The sequence below is a fragment of the Lissotriton helveticus genome, chromosome 1_2 (assembly GCF_964261635.1).
Source record: "Lissotriton helveticus chromosome 1_2, aLisHel1.1, whole genome shotgun sequence".
Classification (NCBI taxonomy): Eukaryota; Metazoa; Chordata; class Amphibia; order Caudata; family Salamandridae; genus Lissotriton; species Lissotriton helveticus.
The window spans coordinates 408,450,759-408,465,301 of record NC_136058.1 but is presented as its reverse complement, the minus strand read 5'-3'; the positions used below and the strand labels follow the sequence as shown (position 1 = coordinate 408,465,301).

Sequence of the window (14,543 nt, the reverse complement as noted above, 5' to 3'; positions counted from 1 at the left end):
CAGTCCCCATAGGCCAGAAGGGGCAGTTTGGTTATAACACCTTATAATCTTAACTATCCCAGGGAAATGGTAGAAAAATGAATTTAATATGCCTGAACTCAGAATGATAAAATACATCTTTTAGTGAAGTTGGTTTTAAACATTCTGTGTTTGAAACTACCACTTTTAGAAATAGGTATTTTCTTGCCTAACCATCCAAGCCTGCTTCTGCAAGGATGTGTATTACATGTCTGGTCTGGGAGTGACAGGGGCTGAGGGGGCTCCAGGAGACAGGGTGAGTCAGCACTGGGCTGAATAGACCTATCTGCATGTAGAGTGGTGAGAGGAGTAGCACCTGGGCCTAAATAGGGCTGTGCCTGCCTTCCACAATGCTGGCTCCACCTCCTGTGGTGTGTCTGTTGACCCTGGCCCACCCTGACAAAGGAAGAAGTTGTGCACTGGCAGGATGCACCCAGAACTGGTTTAGACTAGGTACAGACACTCTCTACCTTCAGAGACAAAGGATTTGTGTGTATAAAAAGGGGGACCAAGACCCCAGAACTTTAGATCACTTCTGGGAATCAAGGAGAAGAACAAGAGAATCAGCAGGAGTTTTTGACTACCCCTATACCAGTGTGTTGTTTGCTGGGGATGACCTCCAGTGGTTTCTTTATTGCCAAGGAAAGGAGAAAAGACTTTTATTGAAACTTTCATCATCTTGCAGAAAATCTGCAAGGGCTTGAATTTGAGCATGCCTCCTGTCTGAAGTCTCAGGGATACAAAGACTTCACCCCATATGCCTGCCTGCATCTGGAACTTGCTTTTCTGGCTGCTACAGAAGGAAATTGCAAAGCTGACGCCGGCGAACAAAGCCATAATCTCCATCGAAGCCGTGAGCGCTGCTCTGACTTACAACGTAGACCCGACGCCGGCCGCCGTGCCATATCGACACCAACAAGCGACATCGTAACCTGCCACAAGCCCTGAGCGCTGCTCCAACTTTGTGACGTAGGCCCGATGCCAGCTGCTATGCCGCATCGCCTCCAAAGCCGACATCATTGTGGAGCCGATCTTAGAAGTGGGTGGTCAAGAATCCATCGACATCGTGACATTGTACGGAACCTTGGTTTCGGCGCTATCGTAAGGAACCAACGCCTCCCCTGCTTTGTGCAAGCATCGAGGACCTGACACGCGCCTCCCCTGAAGCAAGGAACCGACACAACACAGCGCCAACTACGCTGTGAGCTGTCTTTGTTTTCACTTTTCCAAGGTACTGTTCTTTGTGGGTCTGTTTTGACTGCGCGCTCGAAGCCGCGCACCTCACGGTCGGCGCCGTACTTTGGGATTTCTTTGACCTCGACGTTGTGATAACTCCAGTTGGGGTTATCTGTTGCTAAAAACTGCGTTTAAGTGAATAACCTATTTTTGAGCTACTTCTACCATCTTATTTCTGCTTACAGTATTGTGGATTTTTGTCGTTTGAGTCTTGTGTTAAGTCTATATTAAGAATACTTATTTTTATAAAACCTGTGTGGTGTACATCTGTAGTGTTTTCCCTGTATTACTGTAAGTGTTCACAAATGCTTCACACACTGCCTCTGAGATAAACCTTCCTGCTCGTGCCAAGCTACCACAGGGTTGAGCAGGGGTTATTTTAGGAGTGTCGCCCCCTTATTCTGACTAGAATCAAGGGTCCCTATTTGGACAAAGGTGCAAGCCATTGCTGACTAGAGACCCCCAGTTCTAAAACCCACCTTTTCATCCACTAAGGTTCTTTTGATCATTACCCACAACAGAGTGACCTCCATGTTGGGGACCCTTCCTTTAAATAAACAAAAGGGAGTTTCACCAGTGGACGAACAAGAAGTGAACCTATACTCGCTAACCTACTTCCTCATGGCCAACTCCCAACTTTCACCACAGACAACAGCTTGTTGCAGAGTCTCTTTAACAACCTTGACAAACCTTTCCACCACACCATTGCTTTGTGGATGGTACAGGGACGCCTTCTTATGCTTGATCCCCCTGGAACTCAGAAACTCTTCCATGACTAAGGTTGTGAACTGAATACCATTGTCTGACAAGAGTGTTAACTGGAAACCCTCACGTTCAAATAACTCTTCTAGAAACTCAATCACTTCACCAGACTCAACGGAATTAACCACCTTTGATATCAGGCCAATGGGAAAACATATCAATACACACGATCAAATAGAGATCCTGAGTCTTCAACTTCACAGGTCCCAAAATATCTATGAAAGTGTCCACCACGGACCAGTAGCCTGTTCCCTAATAACCATGGGTTGAGTCCTGCACTTCAATATCCTGTCATAACACGCTCATTCACGCACCAACCTCTCTACATGTACATCCATGGCAGACCACCAATATTCTTACCTGATAATTTGCTTTGTCTTGGCAATGCCTATATGCGAGGTGTGAGTACTCTTTACTAGCTAGAGCAAGGGGTGCAACCAACTTACTACCACACACGAGGAGACCATCCTCCCGCGCCAGATCTTCCCTAACTTGCCAAAAGCCTTCGAGGACCTCCTCACAGTCCTTCTTCTCACACTAACCACCTTTGACCATGGTGAGGACTTTCTGCAAGTCTAAACCGATCATGTGATGTTCCCTCCACTCTCTCTCTGAAATCAACCCTTCGCTAATCACACACAAATTAATTCCTTCCTCCAATTATTCACCTCCAAACCTCTCAACATCATCTGTCATTTCATACTCCACACCACCAGTCTTGACAGACAGTGTGCCAGAACTGTAGAGCCACAACCCACTTCCGTATCCCATGGGAGACAGAGTCAATGCCTTTCTTGGAGAAGACCTCCCTAAGAGGTTTGTGATCAGTACGAATTCTGAACCTTTTCCCCCACAAATCCTTTCTCAGCTTGCGCACTGCCCAGGAAACACCCAGAGCTTCTTTCTCCACAACAGAACAGTTGCATTCAGCACCCCTCAATGGCCTAGAGAAGAACATAATAATTTTAACCTCCACATCAACCTTTTGCAAAATAACTGCTCCTAACCCCTTTGAGCTGGCATCAGTGATGAGATAAGATTCCTTTGTGGGGTCAAAACTTCCTAGACAAGGTGCTTCATTCAGATGTTTCTTAATGCACTCAAACTCTTCCTCACAGCCCTTGGACCAAACAAGTGTGCCTCCCTTCTTGAGAAGAGACCTCAAACAAGAGGTTTTCCCTGCAAAGTTCGGAACAAACTTGTGATAAAATTCAGCCATGCCGAGAAACTTTACAAACTCTTCTTTGTTCAAAGGGTTGTGCAAATTACAAATGGTGCTTAGGTTTGATGCCTGCAGCGGACACAAAATGCCCAAGGTACTCTAATTCTTTGACATCAAATTTGCACTGGTCAGCAATAAGGGTGAGGTGAGCATCAATTAACTTCTTCAATACTGACCTCAGCCTCCCATTATGATCCTCAAGATCCACACCAAAGATGAGCACATCATCTGGGTACACCTTGAAACCCTGAAGGCTTCCAAGAATGCCCTCCATCGCCCTCTGAAAAACTGAGGCCGCAGAAATCAGTCGGTAGGCATTCTTAGAAACCTAAGGGTACCAAAGGGTGTTACCCAGGAGGTAAGGTCCTGGGAAGAGGAGTAAATGCTCTGAATGTTCTGAAGAGGAGTGAAGGCCGGCCTGGTGATAGGCGGAGGTCAAGTCCAAGAAAAAAAATGCCTTGCCCACTCAAGAGAACACAGCATTTTAGTTATGTGGGTGAAAGCATAATGATCAACAATAACTGCTTTGTTGAGCTCCCTCAAGCTCACACAGAGCCTAGCCTCCCCATTGGCTTTGCGGGCCATAACAACAGGAGAGACCCACAACGTTGCTTCAACTTCTTGAATGATAAACTTGGCTAAGAGATTGCCTAATTCAACTTTTATGCTCTCCCTTACTTACAGAGGTGCATTTCTGACCTTAGCTGTTTTTGGAACAGAGTTAGATTTGACCTTTATCCCATGTACATAGTTTTTGAAACAAACACAGTTCACCAGCAAAGACCTCAAGGAATTCCTTGATCCAGTCTCGATTAGCATTACTAACAACCCTAACTGGTGGTAATTTTTTTAGGCAGACAGATCTCATTGGGATAAAGGCAGATATGTAGATCACGTTGATGGAAGCAACTTATGAGCGAGTCCCGCTTCATCGAGACATAGATTTTACCAGGGATGACTCTCCCTTTGAAGTCAATCGTGCCCCAGAAATAACCCAGCAACTCAATAGTCACCATACCTTAACCTTTTGGTCTAATGTCTGGCTTCAACAGGGTGAGTTTGCCCAGCAGATTACACTCATAAAATGTTTTGGGGACTAGCGGTATCTTGGCCCCAAAGTCGAAGAGCATGCTCACTAGAGCATCACTGATCAAAACTAGCTCCTGAGGGCCATCTCTAGCATTCCCTGTGACAGGGAGAACATTGATTCCTTCTAAATCTTCTTCATAAAGATAAACTTCCCTGACTTTTTTATGCTCGTGGCCCGTTCTGCAGCTCTTTGAGACGTGACCTTTTCTCTCACAAGTTTTGCACATGGCCTTCCAACCTGGGCAGTCTTTAACCCGTTGCCTGTGGCGCGAATTTCACCGCTGTGCGGGCATATTAATGAGTGGGTGCAGTTCGTACAGCCCCTCCACACATGCCCACTGTGACGTTAGGGGGCCGTCCGACGCACGCAACGGATTAAAGCTGGCCATATGGCCAGAGTTGCCACACCTGAAGCACTTCCTCTGAAAATTCTTTGTGTTAAAGGACTTTGAAGTGGTGCTCAATATGGGTTTCACAAATCTATCCACCACCACCTTGACATTAATGTTCTCCTTTTTATCACCTGTACTGTCTTTGCGTATAATATCAACACACACTTTTGAATGCCCATGACTTTTGGCTATGGTCAGCACTTCTTGAAGAGATGGTGTGTCTTTTTACCACAGGGCATGTCTTGTTTTGTCGAGGGTGCATCCTAACATGAACTAATCTCTTAAGCGATCCTCTAAAGCGGCACCAAAATTGCACGTGGAAGCCAATTTGCGCAAGGTAGTTATGTACTGTTCGACCGACTCATCCTGCCTTTGCATCCTTCTCCCGAAGTGATATTGTTCAAGGACTGTACTCACTTTGGGGAGGTGGTGCAAGTCCAACTTTTTGAAGCAGATCTCGTATTCATTAAGAGTGTCGGAGTCACTATCAGAGAGTTCAGGAAGGTGTTCAAAGAATTCTTATCCCTCAGAGCCCAAACAATGCATTAGCAATGAGGCTTTCCTCCCTGCGCTTAAGTGGCACAGACACGAGCATAATGTGTGGAAACCTTCTTCCACGAGAGAGGAGGAACTTCTGGAGATGTCAACACGAAGGGAGGGGCAGTGACATCTTGCATGATGTACGAGCTATGTTTTCACCTAGTTACTACTTAAGGGTGATCTTCAGTGATCTGCGTACAGTGCACAATATCCACAAACCTTATAAGCTGTGCGCATCAGCGGAACTGCGTGAAACTTCACCAATTAAAATTTAGGCCAATGTGCACAATGCCAGAAACTATATTTGCTGTCAACATCAGTAGAACGATCAGCCTGATTACTGATGGCACATATTTATACAGGGAGGAGTCACTTTAGTTTGGTGCTCAATTCCATGTGTAGATGTGGGTCTGGGGGTGCCTGATAACTGAAAGGCACACATTTGTTTACATACAATTTCATATATGTCTGATTTATTATTCCTATTACAGCGCCTTCTACCTTGAGAAGGCCCATCCTAGACCAGTGTGTGGACAAAACCCATGCCGACAAATCGAGGACAAAGGGATTGGAACATGGTCTAGGAACACTTGCAACAAATCCTACATCAAACCTCACATTTAACTGATGGAGAGCTATGAGCGACCTGAAGCGTAATACTGAGAAAAAGTAACCTGGAGAATTGCTGCAAATTAAAGTAAATTAAAAAAAACGAATAAAGAACTACATAACCACAGCTGTGGGACCTGGAAGCCGATTGTTTCTCAATAAAGCCCTAGTTTGTGATTACCTTACAGTGCTCACATTATCATCCGCGCTAGAAGAGATGGGAGCCTGGGGTGTCTGGTCACAGAAGCTCATTTACATACAAAGGGGGTGACAGCTTGTTCACAACGCACAGCACAACTTGCTTACGTAAAGTGCTAGTACACCGAACAGGGTAAAGTCTTGTGTCGCTTTTTTTCATTTTCTTTAATATATCCTGCACCACGCTCTCTTCTTCTCTTTCTCTCATTTCAATTCATCATAAATTACTCAATTTCACTATTGCTTTATCAGCACGGCACAAGTCGGGGGGGTAGCCACAGTTTAAGGGGTCCCCCCACTATTATCTAGAAACGGGACTCAGTTCCACCTAGATCCTTAGTCTGCAACTGGTAATTGTTACTTTGTGCCCCTGCACTGCAGACACAGGCCTCTGAGTGTTTGTTTGTGTGAGTGGCGCAAGAGAGAGACAGAGAACTTGACAAAATTAGCCCTTCTATTGCTTAATACATTGTAAATGTGAAACACTTTGGGGCTTAGGGGCTGGATAAGGAATAACGTCAGGAAACAAGCGCAAATTAAAAGCAAATTTTATTTATTCACTGAAAACTGTTTAAAAATTTAATTTCCAAGTTCCACATATCTGTTTAAAAATATTTACACTTTCAGTCATTTCCGAGTTTAGTTACAAACTAAAAGTGGGAAAAACACATGATGTATAAAAACTGAAACCAAAAACTTACTTTTACATTATTTTATGTTTCTTATCTTTTGTTTTTAAAACAGGCCGTCAACCTTTCACGTGAACATTATTATAAGGGCCTGATATCACTTCTTGTGATGTCACTACATGTGACGTCTCTGTGATTTGCATATGATAATGGGCTCCTTCACTATTTTCCTTACTTGTGCCCTGTTTATTGGCATGACATGGGTCTATAGGTGTTAAAAATAAACATATAAATTCACAGGTGTTCAGCCCGTTTCTCTGGTGATGTCACACTTTGGCATGTATTCGGCTGCTTCTTCTATTTTTAGGTGAGTACAAATAACGTGCTGTTCCCCCTCCTTCCATTTCTCTCTTTTTCTCCCCCTTTCTTTGTCTCTCTCGCTCTCTTTATCTCTCCCCCTCTCTATCTCCCACACCCTCCTGTTAGCTTTAGCTTCATGAATGTCACTGCCACTTCTGGCATTCATATGACAAATCCTTCAGAACATTTGAGAACAAGGAACAATCAGTGTGGAAGACGAGTTGCTGGGTGTGCAACTGATTGTCCTGAGACATATATGCTTTTGATGTGGGATTTCGCTATTTCACCACATCGCCAAGTCGGAGAGGCACTTAGTAATAAGGCGCGAGGCACGACCGATAACAGTGTGTAAAAGATGCACCAAACGTTACTTAAAAACAAGGTATGTGCTCTTTTATATCTCAAAATAGGTTATTTCTTGAACACCTGTGCTTCGCTTTAGTTCATTACATATACTGCAGTAGCATTTGTTAAAAGTAATACATGCATTTTACCAATGAAGCTTCCATCTCCAGAGCCCTGACAACATGTCCACTCTGGGTGTGTTGGGTTTATAGGTTTTATCACTAATCCGACAAGTTAGCTGAAAATACCGCTGTTAGTCCCAGTATTGTTCAGTGTTGCTTTTACAGGTAGTGTGGTCAGGTGCGATTGAATTTTTTTCTTTGTATCTCTTCTTCACCAAATAAAAATCAACAATGTTTCTTTTAATCCACATTGTGCTTGTCTCCCACTGTGTATCCTGGTACATCATGTCACTTTGCTATGTGTACGGAAGTGAACAATCACTGGAAACAAACACTTTTATAATTCTGCAAATACTGTTATCTGGTTTTCTTCTTTACTGCTATTCAGGTCTTCTATCATTGGTATTTCAATGTCATACATAATTTGAATTTGATCTTTTTCCGTAATTCATTCCTCTCACAATAACTGCACTGTTCTGCTCTTGTCTATGTCCTTAGATGGGTCAATATTATTTTTGATGTTCTTAAATTCTTTCCAGAATCTCTGCATCTCTAGGATTATTTCCATGTGAGTTAAATGAAGGAGTGTATTCACTGAGGGCAGTGTGGGATCGAAAATTGACAAAAGCCCTTCTCACTGTCAGTGCCCTTCTATGTTTTCCCCCTGTGTGTTCGCTGATGACTTTGTAGCTCTGATCGTCGACTAAAGCTCTTCCCACAGTCATTGCACTCGAGTGGCTTTCCCTCTGTGTGCGTTTGTTGATGTTTTCGTAGGGTTGATAACTGACTAAAGCTCTTCAAACATTCACAGCAATCATATAGTTTTTCCCCTGTGTGTGTTCGCTGATGTCTTTGTAGGTGTGATAACTGACTAAAGCACTTTGCACAATCACTGCACTTGAATGGTTTTTCCCCTGTGTGTGTTCGCTGATGGCTTTGAAGGTATGATAACCAACTAAAGCACTTTGCACATTCACTGCACTTGAATGGTTTTTTCCCTGTGTGTGTTCGCTGATGGCTTTGAAGGTGTGATAACCAACTAAAGCACTTTGCACATTCACTGCACTTGAATGGTTTTTCCCCTGTGTGTGTTCGCTGATTCCTTTGAAGATGTGATAACCGATTAAAGCACTTTGGACATTCACTGCACTTGAATGGTTTTCCCCCTGTGTGTGTTCGATTATGACGTTGAAGGCTTGATAACTGACTAAAGCACTTTGCACATTCACTGCACTTGAATGGTTTTTCCCCTGTGTGTGTTCGATTATGACGTTGAAGGTGTGATAACTGACTAAAGCACTTTGCACATTCACTGCACTTGAATGGTTTTTCTCCTGTGTGAGTTCGCTGATGATCCTTTAATGCTGTAGAGAAGCGAAAACTACTGTCACATTCAGTACAATTATAGGGTTTTTCCCCTGTGTGTATTCGCTGATGTCTTTGTAGTCCTGATAATTGACTAAAGCTCTCCCCACATTCACTGCACTTGAATGGTTTTTCTCCTGTGTGAGTTCGCTGATGATCCTTTAATGCTGTAGAGAATCGAAAACTACTGTCACATTCACTACAATGATAGGGTTTTTCCCCTGTGTGTGTTCGCTGATGTCTTTGAAGGTTTGATAACCAACTAAAGCTCTTCCCACATTCACTGCACTTGAATGGTTTTTCCCCTGTGTGTGTTTGCTGATGACTTTGGAGGTTTGATAACTTACTAAAGCACTTTGCACATTTACTGCACTTGAATGGTTTTTCCCCTCGGTGTATTCGCTGATGTGTTTGAAGGCTTGGTAACTGATTAAAGCACTTAGCACATTCACTGCACTTGAATGGCTTTTCCCCTGTGTGTGTTCACTGGTGTCTTTGTAGTTCTGATAACCTACTAAAGCTCTTGACACATTCACTGCACTTGAATGGTTTTTGTCCTGTGTGTGTTCGCTGATGATCCTTTAATGCTGTAGAGCAGCGAAAACTACTGTCACATTCACTACAATGATAGGGTTTTTCCCCTGTGTGTGTTCGCTGATGTCTTTGAAGGTTTGATAACCAACTAAAGCTCTTCCCACATTCACTGCACTTGAATGGTTTTTCCCCTGTGTGTGTTCGCTGATGTCTTTGAAGGTGTGATAACTGACTAAAGCACTTCCCACATTCACTGCACTTGAATGGGTTTTCCCCTGTGTGTGTTCGCTGGTGTCTTTGTAGTTCTGATAACCTACTAAAGCACTTCCCACATTCACTGCACTTGAATGGTTTTTCCCCTGTTTGTGTTCGCTGATGACTTTGAAGGTTTGATAACCAATTAAAGCTCTTCCCACATTCACTGCACTTGAATGGTTTTTCCCCTGTGTGTGTTCGCTGATGACTTTGTAGCACTGATAATCAACTAAAGGTCTTCCCACATTCATTGCACTTGAATGGCTTTTCCCCTGTGTGTGTTCGCTGATGACTTTGGAGGTTTGATAACCTACTAAACCTGTTGACACATTCACTGCACTTGAATGGTTTTTGTCCCGTGTACGTGTGCTGATGAAGCTTGCGTAGTGATGTCAAACTAAAGCTCTCGCTGCATGTGTATGATTCTTCCTTCTTGGTTAGTGTCTGTGGGTCGGGTATATATTTGTCTACATCCCATGATTGCATTTCCTGATGGGCCGACATGGCTTATAAAGCACTTGTGTTTTTCTCACACACTGTAAATGTGTGCTGTATTTTCCATGTTTGTTCTGTTTTAACAATAAAATGCGATAGCCACCAAATATTTGCCACACTCCTAATACGTAGAAGGTGTCTTTGTAGGTAATTGTGCCTTTAGATTGGATTATGGCTATGCACGCTTGAGGGTAAAGATGTATCTTCCTTCTGACCGGTGCAAATAGGGACAGTCTGTTGTATTGTAGATAGAAGAACTCCTCTTTCCTTTACCCGACAGTTGTCTGGCTCCGCTCTGTTGTGCTCTTCTCTGGTTACTGTGGTTTGTCCAGAAAGAGTTTACAATTCTCCTAGAGCACGGAATGTTGGCTTGTCATCACTTTATTAAATAGAGCACTGCGGTAATCACATCATACCGATCCCAGGATCAAAGCTGGTATTGGACACTTGTTTATACAGGAGGCGGTTTGTTATTGTTGTTGCCTTTATTTTCCTACGGTCATTTCTCCGTCTTGTGGCGTGAAGGTGCACAGCTTAGACTCTTACAATCACTGAACTGCCCTTGATGCTTCATCCGGGATCTGTCAGTTTGTGTGCAGGTTCCCCTGTCGCCGACTGCGCTGATGACTTCCTGAATACCGTAGCTCATTTATTCTGCTATTATTGAAGATTTACAGCATTCGCTTCATTATTGATGGTCATTTCACACATTCAAGGCTTGTTTTCTGTTGGATGTAAAGATATTTAAAATTACTAAATTGAAACATAATGGAATGAGAATTCACACTGTTTAACTGTTTGTAAACGACACTCCACACAATGCAGCGCAGCCCTCCCCCTGCGAGGCTACGCTGCGTGGCGCGACAGGAAGGGAACAGGCAGGGGCGTAGCTAGAGCTTGTGGCGCCCGGGGCCCGGGGGGGGGAAGGACGGTGAGCACTTGAAAGATGTCCGAGAGACACGTAGTATTGCTGCTAATAGTTACCTCGATCATGCAAGTTACATGCACATACATGTATGGCAAACATAGCAAACGAAGTTGGATCTACAAGCATTTCATGAATTCTCTGGTCTCTCATCAGCAGGCTCCGTTTTTGAGTTTGAAAAAATATTGGCAGCCAAAGCTGGAATCTGGTCAGTTTTGCTTTTACCAAAAATCTCACACTACTCTGTTGCACCCCAATTTTAACATGTGTCTTTTCAAATATTGTCAGTGTGTTGCAACTATTACGCTTCTGATTACTTTAATTAAACATGTCTAAGTGTTTAATCCCTATTGCACAGCGCAACTGAAATTCTTACATTGTTAATTTTATTTAATCGACAACTCCCAATTTTAGTTTGTATAGATTGTTAATGTATTAAGAGGAAAGTATACAGGAAACGTCATATTTTGGAGTAAACTATTAAATGCGACAAAACAATCTGCTTTTCTAGTTTGTCTATATCCGTGTTTGGAACAAGTTCAAGCACGTAATAGTTCTTCAGATGACCCAAATTACCTGATGGCACTTGAACATATCCTTTAAGAAAGTGCACGCTTTTGTCTTGCTGGATAAACTTGGCGTGTCAGACAATGAAGGTTGATAATGTAAGTGCCGTTCAGTGCTGCTTACGTCACGTATTGTGACTCGGCAGGGTTCTTATTGCTGATCTTTTGCTCTGTTTAACCCCTTAACCTGCCGACCATCCAAATCCCTGTGGGGAACCCCCTTCTGTTTCTCTGCTTACGTCATCGTCCTGAAAAGAATGAAATTACTGCATAAGCGCTACCTCATTACCACAGGGTTATTTTCCACATACATTTAATGCCACTTTTTATCTTGCTACCAATATTTTTTTGCATGCATGATGTCAGTTGCACCACCTGTTACTGTCACCGACTTAGTCGACTAAATCACTCACTTACTTTTACAGTTCTTGGAGGACTCTCTCTCTGCTGCAGCCCAGTTCTTCCAGGCTGCGCCTGCTGATGTGGGCCCCTCGTCCTGGGCGGCCCTCAGGCGCCACGCTGGCCTGGCTGGCCTGGCTGGCCACCCTGTTGACTTAGCCCGCCAGCTGCCTGCAGTATCTGTTTTGCGCCATGATAATCGCCGGATGATTGCATCGTGTCGGGAGGCTGTGCCATTGAGAGAGAGACTCACTTGAGTCTCGTGCAGCACATAGCCTCAGATTCCCCCGCTGCCGCTTGCCTACTTCCTCTCTCTCCCTCCAGACGTCACGTGACCTCAGACGCACTCTACCCCAGCACGGCCGTGGCACTGGAGGCCCGTTGCAGCCGCCTTAATAATTTATGGGACACTGTGTTCCTTCTTTAGTTCCAGTGAATCGTTCCCAAGAATCCCAAATACATTTTAAAGGCCGCCTCAGCGCAACGGGCCTCCAGTGCCGCGGGACGGCTGCCGCCTCAAAAATGGTGTCGCCTGGGGCGGAGCGCCCCCCTCACCCCCCCTAGCTACGCGAGTGGGAACAGGAGAGCACCATATTTTCAGAGATATGGCTCTCTCCTTCCCTTTCCCTTGCGTCTGCACTGATTACAGAGGGCCTGCGCCATGCACACACCTTAGCACCAGAGCACTAGCGTGTGTGTGTCTGTGAGTGCAGCATGGGTTTTGTACAGGAAGGACACCCTTCCTGTACAAAATACTACACGACACGAGGGAAAGCTTTTACCATTTTGTATACGTGTTGCACAGTGCAGCACACATGCAAAGTCAGAAAAGGAAGAAGAAATGAAAGCATTTCTCCTTCCTTGCACCTAGTTTTCTGGTTGCACGGGAACGCCCATGCACCAACCTTGGCAGACCCCCATGGCACAAAGTAATGCCAAACAATGCTATGTCACATTACTTTAACGTTATTTCCAGCGCTAAACAAGTTTAGCGCTGGAAAGTAAATTAGGAAAAAAGATTTTGCGCCATTTTGTGCCTCTTTTGTGACGTAAACACAGTGCAAAATCTTAGTAAATCTCCCCCTTCTTCTTTATCACTTTTGAAACTTAGCAAGGAATATTTCATCATACACAGATATTTAACTAAAAGTTCATTTGATCACGTGACATCTTATTAATGTCTGAAAAGGAGGTGATTTACCAATGTTTACAGAGTAACTGAGCAAAGTAACTCACGGGGCACCCAAGTGCTAGAGGCATAGCTTAAGATAGACGCATATGGTCAAGATTTCATTTAAACAACAGTAGATTTTAGAAAAAGAGATGGATCAGGCTGGGCTGTAAAATTTCCAGTAACTCTTTTTACGAAGTATACAACAAAAGTAACTCCATTTACACACTTTTTCTCATTCTTTCCTATTCACTTAAGATCATCTCAAATACCAACTCCTGTCTTTACTCGCTGTTCATAAGTCACCTTTGACACTTTCAACAGCTCCTTGGTTCAAGCATTTCTGGTTTCTTCTAACCTGGAAGATTGGAACATTATTGTGAGTTGAGGGGGTTTCCTATCGCCATAACATCTGTCCATCTCCCTGAAACTAGTGCCGCTTACAGAGCCTGGTTCTGGCCCTGGAAGACAACTTTAAAAAGCAAGTCTTTAGTTCTTCCTAAAGTAGATAAAGTCTGTAAGATGCAGCTCCTTCCGGGGCTTTTGTGTAAAACAGAGCGAGGGGTTCAATGTAAGGCCCGTCCTTTACATTATAAGTGCAGATAAGGCAAACAAACGTTGATTCATATAATTTAATATTCAACAATATCAGTCATTTAGCACTTATAGAGAATCCATCACAACCAATAATTTACCTTACGTATCCCCGCATCAGATGTGTGCATATTACTCTTTTTTCCCCCTTTTCCAACATTACATGGCATCTGGCATGATGTTGTCCGTTTGGGGCCCTGGATGCCACTTTGTGAATGGATGGGCCTTTGGAAGATCGGAAGGAGGTGTCAGTTATCCACCGGTGATGCAGCATTTCTACCTTTCCATATTTGCCATCTTCTAGTTTATCTCATTTCCTGTCCTTCGGCCCCCCTACTGCCCTGTGGCTGCCCACTCACTCTGTGGGGTTCATCAGAAGTCTGATAATGACCTGATAGTCACAAGGCCATGGATCTCACTTCTTCTACAACACTTATTGCAGACATAGGGCCTAGTTAGGAGTTTGTCCAACAGATTATTGCCTGGAAACTAGGGGTGGTAGAAGAATTCCGCTCTGCCGGGGGAGCTTGCGAAGTTTTGCCGACAGGTGCCGAGTTCCAAAAAACTCCACAAAGTGATGCAGAACTGAGTTTTTTTCACAAGCGGTTCACCAACGGTAAGGTGGCGAGCGCTTGTGAGAATATATTATGCGCAAGACCTCCTCCTGGTGAGACTTCTAATTTAGGGAGGTCGCGACCACTTGAGTGTAGAAATCTG

At 44.0% G+C, this 14,543-nt stretch overlaps 1 pseudogene; it reads right to left on the bottom strand.

The window, feature by feature from the left end:
• Positions 1-6,598: 6,598 nt before the first annotated feature.
• LOC144807979 (uncharacterized) lies at positions 6,599-12,082 on the bottom strand (annotated as a pseudogene).
• Positions 12,083-14,543: the final 2,461 nt, after the last annotated feature.